A 15514-nucleotide genomic window follows, 5' to 3' on the forward strand; every position below is an offset into this window, starting at 1 on the left:
TCCAGTGATTTTGACACAGAGGACACTTGGCACTTGTGGGAAGAGGTTCTAGAGATTAAGGGGGCATGACCAAGTGACAAGGACAAATTCTAGAAATATGGCATGGCTGGCTCCTTGTCATTCAGATCTGTTTATATGTCCTCCCTAGAGGCCTTCCGCTGGCCTCCAGTGTAAAGTTGTTGTTAGCCAACTCATGGCGACCTAAGCACAATGGAATGAAATACTGCCCAGCTCTTTGCCATCCGCATGATACGTTGCGGATCAGATCCCAATGTAAAGTCCCACTCAGAAACTCACATCACCCCTACTGAATCCTTTGCAGGTACTTATTGCTATGTGATATTTTTCTTGTCTGCTTACTGTCTGTCTCCACCCCCACATTAGAATACATATATTGTTCTCTACTGTATTCCTGGTGCCCAGAACATTGCCTGGCACGCAATAATGTTGAAAATTACTTGTTAAATGAATGACGGAATTGAACTACAGGTAGTCCCCAACTTATGACAGGGTTCCATTCTGACTGCTACTCCCCTCGTAAGTCGGTTCTGGCATAAGTCGAACACTTCATTTTTTTTTTTTTTTTTAGTTTTCATTATTATTGCCTTTTATTATCAGTATCTTTATAAATCTCATCTTTATTTGTCTTTGGGATTTGGAAACATTACATCTGAGAATATCAGCAAATTATATGCTGCCACATTTTATGTAGTATATATTAATAACAATACATGCACACAGCCTGTTGCTGTCGAGTTGATGCCGACTCATAGCTACCCCGTAGAAGAGTAGAACTGCCCCATAGGGTTTCCAAGAACTGGCTGGTGGATTTGAATCACCAGGGCTCCTAATAACAATATTTTCTTAATAACAATAAGATATACAAAAAAAAAAAGTGTAAAGCCTGTGTAAGTTTCACTGTAACGCAAATATATCGTAAGTTGGGGACTACTTGTATTTAGGTAGAATAAGCAGCAGAGAGAGCCAGTATAGCTTACGGTGGGTTCAAGTGTGTTACTTTGAGTCTCACAGTCCAGGGTAGAAAAATAGTAATACTGAGTACTTACTACATACGGAAACCCTGATGGCGTAGTGGTTAAGAGCTATGGCCGCTAACCAAAAGGTCGGCAGTTTGAATCCACCAGGTGCTCCTTAGAAACAGTATAGGGCAGTTCTCTGTTCTGTAGGGTCACTAGGAGTTGGAATCGACTCAACGGTACATTCGTATACATGCGTACTTATATATATGTATTTAAAAAAAAAAAAGTTGCCATAAAGCAGATTCTGAGTCATGACGACCCCATGTGTTGCAAACTAGAAATGTGCATAGGGTTTTTAATGGCTGTGTCCTTTTGAAAGTAGATTGCCAGGCCTTTCTTCCCAGGTGCCTCTGGGTGGATTCAAACTGCCCATTTTCCAGTTAGCAGCCAAGGACTCAACAGTTTGCCCCGCCCAGGGACTCCAGAGTACTTACATAGTAAAACCTGTGAAAGCCAGAACCTGTGTGAGGCAGAAACTTGTCAGAGAAGGAAAACTCAAATATTGTCCACTAAGAGAGCAATGAAAAAGTGGTAAGATTGCACCATGTCTGTCTTAGTCATCTGGTGCTGCTATAACATGAATACCACAAGTGAATGGTTTTAACAAAGAGAAATTTATTCTCTCACTGTCTAACAGGCTACAAATCCAAATTCAGGGTGTCAGCTCCAAAGGAAGCCTTTCTCTCTGTGTTCGTTCTGGAGGAAGGTCCTTCTTGTCAATCCTCCCCTGGACTAGGAACTTCTCTGCACAGGAACACCAGGTCCAAAGAAGCACTCTGCTCCCGGTGCTTCTTTCTTGGTGTTATGACATCCTCTCCCCCCCATCTTCTGGCGTCCCTTTCCTTTTTATCTCTTGAAAGATAAAAGGTGGTGCAGACCACACCCCTGGGAAACTCCCTTTACCTTGGATCAAGGATGTGACCTAGTAAGGTGTTACAATCTCACTCTAATCCCCTTTAACATAAAATTACAATCACAAAATGGAGGACAACCACAGAATATTGGGAATCATGGCATAACCAAGTTGACACATATATTGGGGGGACACAATTCAATCCTTGATACTGTCAAAGGGGGAAAACTTGGGAGACCCTGAAAACCAAGGCAGTGCTGTGGAGTTCTAGCTCTCACAGGTCTTACTGTATAGTGCTGGCTAAGTGCCCAGTGCTCTTCCAGTGCTCTATATGCTAACTCATTTAATCTTTGAAACAACCTTTGAAAAAGGGGTAGCCATCATCAGTGCCCATGGAAGCAGCAGTCAAGAAATGAAACAACATGTTGCATTGGGCAAATCTGTGGCAAAAGATCTTTTCACCAAAATCTTAAAAAGTAAAGATGTCATTTTGACAACTAAGGTGGGCCTGACCCAAGCCATGACCTTTTCAATCGCCTCACATGCATGTGAAAACTGAACAATGAAAAAGGAAGACCAAAGAAAAATTGACAGATTTGACTTGTGTTGGTGAAGAATATTGAAGATATAATGGACTGCCAGAAGAACAAACAAATCCATCTTGGAAGAGGTACAGCCAGAGTGCTCCTTCGAAGCAAGGATGGTGAGACTTTGTCTCACATCCTTTGGACATATTATCAGGAGGGACCAGTTCCTGGAGAAGGACATCTTGCTGGGTAAAGTAGAGGGTCAGTGAAAAAGAGGAAGACCCTCAAGGAGATGGACTGATACAGTGGTTGCAACAACGGGCTCAGGCATAGCAACGATTGTGAGGATGGCACAGGACCAGGCAACATTTCATTCCATTGCACATGAGTTGGAGCTGACTCCATGGTGCCTACCAAAAACATCATTGTTTTACAGAAGCTGGGACACAGAGAGATAAAGTAACTTGTCCAGGGTCACAAAGCTAGTAAGTGGCAAGGCTAGGATTCAAAATGAGACCCTGCTCTGTGATCCTAGCTTCTTTATATATAAAATGGGGATAATAATAGTACTGACCTCTTGGTTTGTTATGAGGACTAAGTGAGATACTGCATGTGTTTTTCCGAGGACACATTTCATTTTATGTAGAGTATACGTATGTAAGTGGAGTGATTTACACACTTATTTCCGTTTTATGTGCAGTGTACTTTAGTGGAGCGACTTACATATACTTAGTTATCTACTGTTGCTATAACAGAAATGCCACAAGTGGGTGGCTTTAAAAAACAAATTCATATTTTCACAGTTTAGAGGCTGGCGTTTGAAATACCGATGGCACAGCTTCCAGCATCGTAGCAACATGAAAGCCACCACAGTACGACAAACTGACAGGTGCCTGGGGAACAGCACAGTTTAGGAGGCTAGAAGTCCAAATCCAGGGTGCCAACTCTAGGGAAAGACGTTCTCTGTTAGCTCTGGAGGAAGGTCCCTGTCTCTCTGAGCCTGGGGGATCTTCATGTGGCTTGGCATCTCTCTTCCCCATCTCCGCTTTTCTCGCTTGTTTAATCTCTTTCGTATCTCAAGAGAGATTGACTCAAGACACACCCTACATTAATCCTGCCTCATTCACATAACAAAGACAACTCATTCCCAAATAGGATTATTACCACAGGAATGTTGTTGTTAGGTGCCGACTCATAGTGACCCTGTGCACAACAGAAGGAAACACTGTCCGGTCCTGCACCATCCTTACAATCCTTATGCTTGAGCCCATTGTTGCAGCCACTGTGTCAATCCACCTCGCTGAGGGTCTTCCTCTTTTCCACTGACCCTGTACTCTGAATAGAGGTTAATATTTACCACGTGTATTTTTGGGGGACACAATTCAATCCATAACATTTCACCCTTTGGTCTCCCAAAATTCATGTCCTTCACACAGGCAAAACACATTCACCCCGTCACATCATTCCAAAAGTAGTAAGTCAACTCCAAGACCAAAATCTCATCTTCTGAATCATCTAAGTCAAATATGGGTGAGACTTTATCCATCCGGGGGACAAAATTCATCTTCATCTGTGAACCTGTGAAATTTAGATTGTCAGTTATCTGTTTCCAAAGTACAATGATGGAGCAGGCACAAGTTAGACATTTCCATTACTAACGGGAGAAATTGGAGGCAAAGAAGGGATAACGGGCTCTAAGCAAGTCCAAAACCCAGTAGAACAATTTACATTAGCTCTCAAGGCTTGAAAATGATCTTCTGTTATCTGAAACCATCTAAGCAATGGCCCTGCCCTTTAGACCTGAGTGTTAGCCATGCTTTCCAGATTCTGGGTGGAGGCTCCTTGGTCCTGGGTTTCAGCTCTGCCTTCCAGGCCCACTGGGATGGCAACTAAGCTCCCTCGGTTTTGGGTGACTCCATTCTGGTAGTCCATCTGAGTGGTGACCCCACCCCCTAGACCCTAGCAGGCCCTGTTCTTCTGCCCCTTGGGCGTGGCAGCCCCGTCCCCCTGGCACACCTTAACAGCAGCCCCACACTCCAGAACTGAGTTGGCAGACATCCAACTCTTGGAAACCTAGGAAACTGTGGCCCCACCCCTTGAAGCCAGGAAGGCCCTGCTTCCCTTGCTCCTTCCAATGTTCTGCTGATCTCTGAGCTACTCTAGGGATGGTCCTTTTCTCTTCTTGGAGGACAACAGATGTCGCTCTTTTGGACTGTTTTCTGCCTGTAGAATTCAAAGAGGCAGATGCTGTCTCTCATTTTGTCCTTTCTCTGTCTCCTTTAGTCTAAGCTGATGGATTTTCTGCTGTGGTAGTTGATTAGGTCCATCAGTCACAAACCTAATCTCTTTAACAAAAGATTGTGTAGCCACCTCCTTGGTGAACATTCTGGGACATGTGTCCTTAGTTTGTACAACAGAATTTTCCGTATCCTTAAGATCTGTTTTCATTTTGCACAGTTCATTTTTTTCTTTTTTTTTTATTGTGCTTTAAGTGAAAGTTTATAATTCAAGTCAGCTTCTCATACAAAAACTTATACACACATTGTTATGTGGCCCTATTTGCTCTCCCTACAATGTGACAGCGCACTCCTCCTCTCCACCCTGTATTTCCTGTGTCCGTTCAACCAGCTCCTGTTCCCTTCTGCCTTCTCAACTCGCCTCTAGACAGGAGCTGGCCACATAGTCTCATGTGTCTACGTGAGCTAAGAAGTACACTCCTCGCCAGTATCATTTTATGTCTCATAGTCCAGTCTAATCTTTGAAGAGTTGGCTTCGGGAATGGTTTTAGTTCTGGGCTAACAGAGAGTCCGGTGGTCATGTCCTCTGGGGTCCCTCCAGTCTGTCAGACCATTAAGTCTCATCTTTCTACTAGAATTTGAGTTCTGTATCCCACTTTTCTCCTGCTCCATCTAGGATTCTCTGTTGTGTTCCCTGTCAGGGCAGTCATTAGTGGTACCCAGGCACCATCTAGTTCTTCCAGTCTCAGGCTGATGTGGTCTTTGATTTACTGGCCCAATCTGACTCTTGGACTCATACTTACCATGTGTCTTTGGTGTTCTTCATTCTCCTTTGCTTCAGGTGGGTTGACACCAATTGTTGCATCTTAGATGGCTGCTTGCTAGTGTTTTTAAGACCCCAGATGCCACTCTCCAAAATGGCCCCTGCTACTCTGGCCTTCAAAGCGTTTGGTTTATTCAGGAAACTTCTTTGCTTTTGGTACAGTCCAGTTGTGCTGACCTCTCCTGTATTGTGTGTTGTCCATCCCTTCACCTAAATTAGTTCTTATCTGCTATCTAATTAGTGAATCCTCCTCTCCCTCCCTCTCTCCCTCCCCCTCTCGTAACCATCAAATAATATTTTCTTCTCTATTTAGGCTATTTCTTGACTTCTTATAATAGTGGTCTCGTACAATATTTGTCCTTTTGCAACTAACTAATTTCACTCAGCATAAAGCCTTCCAGGTTCCTCCATGTTATGAAATGTTTCACAGATTCATCCTTGTTCTTTATCGATGCATAGTATTCCGTTGTGTGAATATACCATAATTTATTTATCCATTCATCTGTTGATGGGCACCTTGGTTGCTTCCGTCTTTTTGCTATTGTAAACAGTGCTGCAATGAACATGGGTGATTGCACAGTTCATTTTTAAGTCCATCTCTTTCTTCTTGCATTTTACTATAAGCGGTTCCTTAGGCTGGGTTCTCTAGAGAAGCAAAACTAATGAAGAGTATGTATATATATATAGATATATGAAACTCTGGTGGTGTAGTGGTTAAGTCCGATGGCTGCTAACCAGAAGGTCGGCAGTTTGAATCCACCAGGCTCTCCTTGGAAACTCTCTAGGGTATTCTACTCTGTCCTATAGGGTCATTATGAGTCGGAATTGATGGTAACAAGTTTATATATATATGTATATATGTATGTATATGTATTTGTTGCACATAGGGCCGCTGTGAGTCAGAACCTACTTGACGACACCCAACAGAAACAACATGGCACTAGCAACAGAGTATTGCTAGGAATGTGGACATTGATATGCTTCTTGTGATGCTATAAAAGAAAATGATGAACGTGTGATTGGACAATGGAGGAAGGATGATGCTTTTTATGCAGTGGCAAAGAACTTGTCTGAATTATGTTCAAATGATTGGTGGAAGGTAGAACTCGTAAGTGATGAACTTGGCTATCGGGCTGATGAGATTTCTGAGCAAGAACTTAAAGAGGCCATGTGGTTTCTCTTGCTGCTTGTGATCTTTAAGGTTTTATGTCAACTTGGCTGGGCCATGATTCTCGGTGGTTTGGCGGTTATGATATAGTTTGACAGTCGTATAATGATGTAGTCCTTCCTTGACGAGATCTGATATAATGTGATCCATGATAGGATCCGCCGTGAGTAGCCAATCAGTTGAAAGGGAGTTTCCATGGGGGTATGGCCCGCATCCAATACAGGTGGACTTTGTGGAAGGCTTGAAGGTTTTTGCTCTGTTCTGGATCCTGCATTCGGTTCGTCAGCATCTGACCTCCTGTTCTTGGGACTTGGGCAGGCAGGCTGCCAATCTTGGATTCATCAGCCTTGGCAGCCATGAACCAGCAACCTGCCATCTGACCTGTGGATCTTGGGTTCATCAGCCCCGGCAGCTACATGAGTAAGGAGAAGCCTCCAGCCTGATGCCTGAAGCCTGAACCATGGACTTGGGACCTTCCAGCATCAACTGTGTGAGCTATTTTCTTGAGATAAATCTCTCTCTCTATATATATATGGAGCTGTCACCCAATTGGGGTCTGTGCCCTGGAGCAGTTGAGCCAATGAAATGTAGTCCAAGTCAGAAGGAGAAAGTTTACTACGAGGTAACACCAATAGGGAGCCCGACAGCAACGCAAGCTGTCTTTATGGAGTACTGAAAAGCAATTTCTACATCAGAGCTTATATATCATTTTGGCAAGGATTACCTAGTGTTTTCAAGCACATAGCCCACGGAGGGTCATATAAATCGCAAAACAACTACAAGAAACACTTTATTAAACTAAAGATATGCATGTTGGACATCTGGACTCTAATCTGTGTTTGTAACAGGCAAAAAGAAAAAAAAAAAAACTTATATAAAAACCTCTTGGCTAGTGGAACTGGCCTGCTAAGTTTACCGTGACCAAGATAAGGAGCAAGATAGTAAGTTACAGACGGAAAGTGACACACAGCCTTCCTTAGCTGCTGTCTTCCAGGCTGAAGGCCATCTCCCAAGAGAACAAAGCAGAGGAGGGAGACCAAGGCCACAAGAGCCGAGAAGGCCCCGCACCCCTTTGGAAAGAGAACAGTGAAGCTGGTACAATAAAAAAAGTATAGGTTACTTAGAGTATTATTATGGTTTTAGTTATGTTAAACTCTCAATTGCCCATTTCGAAAAGGCGAAAACATGCTGTGAGGTTTTAGGGTCACAGAGCCCTAGTGTCATGGTGGTTAAGAGCTATGGCTGTTGACCAAAAGTCAGCAGCCATTCCTTGGAAGCCGTGTGGGACAGTTCTAGTCTGCCCTACAGGGTCACTATGAGTTGGAATCGACAAGATGGCAATGGCTTTTTATATATCTGTGTGTGTGTTGTTAGGTGCCATTGAGTTGATTCCAACTCATACCAGCCCTGTGTACAATGGAATGAAACGAAACACTGCCTGGTCCTGCGCCATCCTCACAATCATTGCAATGCTTGAGCTCATTGTTGCAGCTACTGTGTCAGTTCATCTCGTTGAGGGTCTTCCTCTTTTTGTTGACCCTTTACTTTACCAAGCATGATGTCTATCTCCAGGGACTGATCCCTCCTGATAACATGTCCAAAGTATGTGAGAAGAAGTCTCACCATCCTTGCTTCTAAGGAGCACTCTGGCTGTACTTCTTCCAAGACAGATTTGTTCATTCTTCTGGTAGTCCATGGTATATTCGATATTCTTCACCAACACCATAATTCAAAGGCCCCATAGGTATTCTCTGGAAACCCTAGTGGCATAGTGGTTAAGTGCTATGGCTGCTAACCAAAGGGCTGGCAGTTCGAATCCACCAGGTGCTCCTTGGAAACTCTATAGGGCAGTTCTACTCTGTCCTATAGGGTCGCTATGAGTCGGAATCAACTTGACGGCCCTGGGTTTGGTTTTTTATAGGTATTCTCTAAGATGATACAGACTTTCTCTATTGCTCTCCTCACTTCCTCCTGAGCTCTCACCAGAATTGCCTTTGATATCCATAATTCTAGGGGAAACCCTGGTGGCATAGTGGTTAAGTGCTACGGCTGCTAACCAAAGGGTCAACAGTTCAAATCCACCAGGTGCTCCTTGGAAACTCTGTGGGGCAGTTCTACTCTGTCCTATAAGGTCACTATGAGCCACAATTGACTTGACAGCAATTTTTTTTTTTTTTTTTTTGAGGCCTTCAGAAGGTCCTGGGTGGTGCAAACAATTTGTGCTAGGCTACTAACCTAAAGGAGGTTCAAACCCACCCAGTGGCACTGTGGAAGAAAGGCCTAGCAATCTGCTACCATAAGGATTACAGCCAAGGAAACCCTATGAAGCAGTTCTACTCTGTAACAGATAGGGTCACCATGAGTAGGAGTCAACTCCACAACAGTTTGGGGTTTTTTTTTTTGAGTCTTTCAAATGCTGTCCAGAAGGTCACCATAACTTTCAGCTGGATGGCAGACCTTGCTTGGCCTTTCAGCCAGTCTTATGCATGCAGAGTTGAGAAAACTTGTGCCTCCTGGGCTCACGGGCCAGAGTCAACCATCTAGCCTTTGTCCCCGATAAGCTGGTCCCGGAAGCTTTATCTGCTAACTCAGGAGGCAGAAGTCAGCCCCTCAGCTCAGCCAGTGGTCAGGACCTGCTGGAGGAGGACCCAGGTTAGCGCCAGCCCTGACTGCCTTCTGCCTCTTCCTATCCAAGCTCTCGGTCAGGTCTCCGTTCTCCATCCAGAGAGATATCCTGTGAGGATGCAGATCCTAGTCTCCAACTGCCTGTGTCTCAGTCTTCTGTTGTTGTTCTTGGATGCTGTCAAGTCAATTCTGACTCATACAGACCCTATAAGATAGAGTAGAACTGCCCCATAGCATTTTCTAGGCTGTAATCTTTATGGAGGAGCCCTGGTAGCACAGTGGTTAAGGGCTATGGTGAGCTACAGCTGCTAACCAAAAGGTAGGCAGTTCAAATCCACCAGCCATTCCTTAGAAACCCTCAGGGGCAGTTCTACTCTGTCCTACAGGGTTGCTATGAATTGGAGTCAACTCAATGGCGACGAGTTTGGTTTGGTAATCTTTATGTAAGGAGCCCTGGTGGTGCAATGGTTAGGTGCTTAGCTGCTAACCAAAAGGTCAATGGTTCGAACCCCCAGCCATTCTGAGGAGAAAGATGTGGCAGTCTGCTTCTGTAAATGTTACAGCCTTGGAAACCCTACAGGGCACTTCTACTCTGTTCTATACGGTTGCTCTAGGGTCGAGGGCAATGGGTTTGTTTTTTTTGGTTAATCTTTACAGGAGCAGATGGCCAGATGTTTTCTCCTGCAGAGTGGCTGGTGGGTTCAAACCCCTGACCTTTCAGTTAGCAGCAGAGCCCTTAACTATTGCACCACCCAACCCAACCAACCCACTGCCATGGAGTCGATTCCAACTCATAGCAACCCTATAGGACAGAGTAGAACTGCCCCAAAGAGTTTCCAAGGAGCGCCTGGAGGATTCGAACTGCCGGCCTCTTGGTTAGTAGCTGTAGTACGTAACCGCTGTGCCACCAGAGCTCCCCAATTTCGCTCTCACTTCCACCTCTTCCACATCTATTCCAAGCCTCTTCTCTCCAGGGGCCCCTACTCCCGCCTCCCCTCCCTCTCAGCTGAGGACCCTATTGTCTACTTCACAGGAAAAAACAGAGCTCCCCAAGGCATCCGCACCATCTGATTACATACAGCCCCAGGGGCCTTTGCCTTCCTCCTCAAGGCCCAGGGGAAGCTGCATCTTTGACTCCTTCATCTGTGCCCAGCAGCTGTTCCCCACTCCTGGGGCTCTCTCCAACCATCTCCTCTCTCCCATCACTGTTTCAGTAACCTCCTGCCCTTTTTTGCTGGAGCAAGCTTCTGGGCGGAGCTGAGACCACTGATGCCCAGGCCCTGTCCCCTCCTGTGGGGGTCTCCACACCATCCTCTGGGGAAGACCCTTCAGCCCTCTTTGTTGCGAGCCACAGGGAGGAAGGACGCTTTGTGGGCCTTATCTCTCTTGTCCTCCCTGCAGCTTCCCTCTGAACCACTTCCTCCTCAGAACTTACCCCCTGCCTCCACGGCCCAGCTTTCTCCTACCTTCATTCCTCTTGGCCTACCTTCTTCCATTCTAAACATTGGTGCTTTACAGAGGTCGTTTTCACCCCTCCTTTCTCCTCCCTGGACATTCTCTCCCTGGATAACCTCCTTCACCCTGTGGCCTCAACTACCATTTCTACAGACCCCAGCTTCTCTGGGGTGGCTGCAGCTCCTCCGCCATGCTCCCCCCTGCTCCCCCTCCCAGTGGACACCTGCCACCTGATGGCGTCCATTCTTTAGACTCATTAGCCCAGTTGCCTGCCAGGCATCCCCCTTACCCAAAACCAAACCGACTGCCATGGAGTCGATTCCAACTCATAGCAACCCTAGAGGACAGAGTAGAACTGCCCCACAGGGTTTCCAAGGCTGTAAATCTTTATAGAAGCAGACTGCCACATCTTTCTCCCGTGCAGTGTGGAGCAGCTGGTGGGTTCAAACTGCCAGTTAGCAGTCAAGTGCTTTAACCACTGTGCCACCAGGGCCTGCCACCAGGGCTCCTGGCATCCCTCTTAGATGCCTTATATATCTTCAAATTCAGAGTCCCAAATGGAACTCCGCATCTTCTTCCACCCCTAAATGGCCATGTTTCACACCTCAGTAAGTGAGTCCGGGGCTCCACTCTCTCTTTCACCCCCACAACCAGGCATTTCCCAAGGCCTGGGCTTCCAGCACCTGTTTGTTTGTTTTCCTCACTCATCAAATATTCATTGAAACAAATGAACCACAATACGATAAGGGCTAAGATCAGTTTAGAAACTTACCTACTTAAATTATATATATATATATATATATATATATATATATATATATATAGTGGTAAAATACATATAACAAAAATTTGTCATTTTAACCATTTTTAAGTGTGAATTCAGTGACCTTAATTACGTTCACCATGCTGGGCAACCATCACCACTATCTATTTCCAAAAGTTTTTCCTCATCCTACACAGAAACTCGGTGTCCCTTCTGAAATAATTCCTATTCCCCACCGCACCCCAGGCCCTAGTGACCACTAATAAACCTCAGTCTCTATGCATTTGCCTTTTCTAGAGAGTTCATGTTAGTGGGATAACTGCGAACATCATTTGAGTTGTTCACTACCCTTTCCCAGTGGGAGCCACTGAGAGGTTTTAGGCCAGTAGGTGATATGATCCTGTCTAAATTTTTTAGAAGACCCCTCTAGATTACAGAGTTGAGCTTGGGAGTAGTGAGGGGGTGGGGGAGAGAGACAAGGGCAGTTGGTCTATCAGGTGTGTTTGGAATTTTGCTGGAAACTCTCTGAGATGCGTAGTTTAGGAAGAAAGAGCTTCCTTCAGATCCTCTTTTTACCAAAGTCAGTGCTCCAGATAGAATGTTCCCATCCCTCCAGGGCAGTCCCTGGGTGGCACAAACCATTCAACCACTTAGATCCTAATACCAAGGTTAGAAGTTCAAGTCCACTCAGAGGTGCCTCAAAAGAAAGGCCTGGGAATCTGCTTATGAAAAGCAAGCCACTGAAAACCCTACAGAGAAGAACAAACTGGGAGGCCTCACACTACCTGATGTTAGAACCTATTACACCACCATGGTTGTCAGAACAGCCTGGTACTGGTACAACAGATACACAGACCAATGGAACAGAATTGAGAACCCACCTATGAGCAGCTGATGTTTAACAAAGGCCTGAAGTCTGTTAAATGGGGAAAAGACAGTCTCTCAGTCTCTTTAACCAATGGTGCTGGCAAAACTGGATATCCATCTGCAAAAAAATGAAGCAAGACCCATACGTCACACCATGTACAAAAACTAACTCAAAATGGATCAAAGACCAAGTATAAAATCTAAAACAATAAAGATCATGGAAGAAAAAATAGGGACAACGCTAGGAGCCCTAATACATGCCATAAATAGTATAGAAACCATAGCTAACAATGCATAAACACCAGAAGAGAAAACTAGATAACTGGGAGCTCCTAAAAATCAAACACTTACGCTCATCAAAAGACTTCACCAAAAAAGTAAAAAGAGAACCTACAGACTGGGAAAAAAATCTTTGGCTATGACATATCCGGTAAGGGTCTAATCTCTAAAACCACAAGATAACTACAACAACAAAAAGACAAATAACCCAATTAAAAAACAGGCAAAGAATATGAACAGGCACTTCATCCAAGAAGACATTCAGACAGCTAACAGACACATGAGGAAATGCTCACAATCATTAGCCATTAGAGAAATGCAAATCAAAACTACAATGAGATATACCAGTTTACTCCAACAAAGGTGGCACTAATTCAAAAAGCACAACATAATAAATGTTGGAGAGGTTGTGGAGAGACTGGAACACTTATGCTTTGCTGGTGGGAATGTAAAATGGTACAACCACTTTGGAAAATGATTTGGCACGTCCTTAAAAAGCCAGAAATAGAAGTACCATACAATCCAGCAATCCCATGCCTTGGAACATATCCTAGAGAAATAAGAGCCATCACACGAAAAGACCCATGTTCATTGCAGCATTGTCCACAATAGCAAAAAGATGGAAACAACTAGGTGCCCATTAACAGACGAATGGATAAACAAATTATGGTACGTACACACAATGGAATACTACGCAACAATAAAGAACAACGATGAATCCGCAAAACAGCTCACAACATGGATGAATCTGGAAGGGATTATGCTGAGTGAAATTAGTCACAAAAGGGCAAATATTGTATGAGACCACTATTGTAAGAACTCAAGAAAAGGTTTAAATACAGAAGAAAGCATTCTTTGATGGTTACAAGGAGGGGGGAGGGGAATTCACTAACTAGATAGTAGACAGGATCATCTTCAGCTAAGTAAAGGACAACATGCAATACAGGGGAAGTCAGCACAACTGGACCAAAGCGAAAGCTAAGAAGTTTCCTGAACACATCCAAACACTTTGAGGGACAGGGTAGCTGAGGCTGGGCCTGGGGACCATAGTTTCAGGGGCCATCTAGGTCAATTGTTTATTAAGAAAATATTCTGCATCCCACTTTGATGAGTGTCATCTGGGGCCTTAAAAGCTTTCAAATGGCCACCTGAGATGCACCAATTGGTCCCGACCCACTTGGAACAAAGGAGAATAAAGAACACCAAAGACACAAGGAAAATATTAGCCCAAGAGACTAAAGGTCCACATAAACCAGAGACTCCATTAGCCTGAGACCAGAAGAACTAGATGGTGCCTGGCTATCACCAATGACCACCCCGACAGGGAACACAACAGAGAGTCCTGGATGGAAGGGGAGAAAAGTGCAGAGCAGAACTCAAATTCTTGTGAAAAGACCAGAACTTAATGGTCTGACAGAGACTGGAGGAACCCCCAAAACTGTTAACCCAGAAATAAAACCTGGACACTGTTAACCCAGAAATAAAAGCACTCCTGAAGCCCACTCTTCAAAGATTAGACAGGACTATAAAACCAAAAATAATACTCATAAGGAGTGTGCTTCTTAGTTCAATCAGATGCACGAGACCAAATAGGTGGCTCCTGTCCGGAGGCAGGATGAGAAAGTAGGAAGGGACAGGAACTGGTTGAGTGGATACAGGAAACCTGGGATTGAAGGGACGAGTGTGCTGTCACATGGTGGGGACTGCAGCTAATGTCACGGAACAATATGTGCATAAGTTTTTGTATCAGAAATTAACTTTAGCTGTAAACTTTCACCTAAAGCAAAATAAAAAAAAAAAACACCCTATGGAGCACAGTTCTACTCTGACATACATGGGGTCGCCATGAGTTAGAATTGTTTTGCTTCCTGTGTCAAATGCCAGTGTGAAAAGAAGTTTAAGTAAACTGATGAACAGTTTTAAACAGTAAGAAGTAAGCTTTGTGTTGAATATAGTTTACATTTGTCTGGTGGCAGAAATGGAAACCCTGGTGGTATAGCGGTTAAGAGTTCGGCTGCTCCTGAGACCAGAAGAACTACATGGTGCCCAGCTACAACCAATGACTGCTCTGACAGGGAACAAAACAGAGAATCCCTGATGGAGCAGGAGAGCAGTGGGTTGCAGACCCCAAATTCTCATAAAAAGACCAGACTTAGTGGTCTGACTGAGACTAGAAGGACCCTGGAGGTCATGGTCTCCAGACTTTCTGTTAGCCCAAGGCTGGAACCATTACCAAAGCCAACTCTTTAGACAGGGATTGGACTGGACTGTAAGAAAGAAAATGATACTGGTGAGGAGTGAGCTTCTTGGCTCAAGTAGACACATGAGACTATATGGGTAGCTCCTGTCTGGAAGGGGGACGAGAAGGCAGAGGGGGACTGAAGCTGGCTGAATGGACACAGGGAATAAAGGTGGAGAGAAGCAGTGTGCTGTCTCATTGGGGGAGAGCAACTAGGAGTACATAGCAAGGTGTGTATAAGATTTTGTATGAGAGACTGACTTGATTTGTAAAATTTCACTTAAAGCACAATAAAAAGAAAAAGAGTTTGGCTGCTAATCAAAATGCTGGCAGTTCGAATCCACCAGGAGCTCCTTGGAAACTCTATGGGGCAGTTTTTCTCTATCCTGTAGGGTTGCTATGAGTTGAAATCGACTTGACGGCAATGGGTTTGGTTTTTTTGGTTTGGTGGCAAAAAGTGAGTTAATTTTTAAGAAAATCAAAAGAAGCCACATGATGTGATAGAAACTCTTGGCCATGATGTGGATAATTTGGGAAATTTCCCATATGATACGTGCCAAAATGTTACTGGTGGCTGCAGGAGGGTGTCAGATGAAAAGGGATTTTCATGTTCTACTCTTATGTATTTTTTACTCTTA

This window comes from Elephas maximus, chromosome 6, assembly GCF_024166365.1.
Source record: "Elephas maximus indicus isolate mEleMax1 chromosome 6, mEleMax1 primary haplotype, whole genome shotgun sequence".
In the NCBI taxonomy this organism is placed as follows: Eukaryota; Metazoa; Chordata; class Mammalia; order Proboscidea; family Elephantidae; genus Elephas; species Elephas maximus.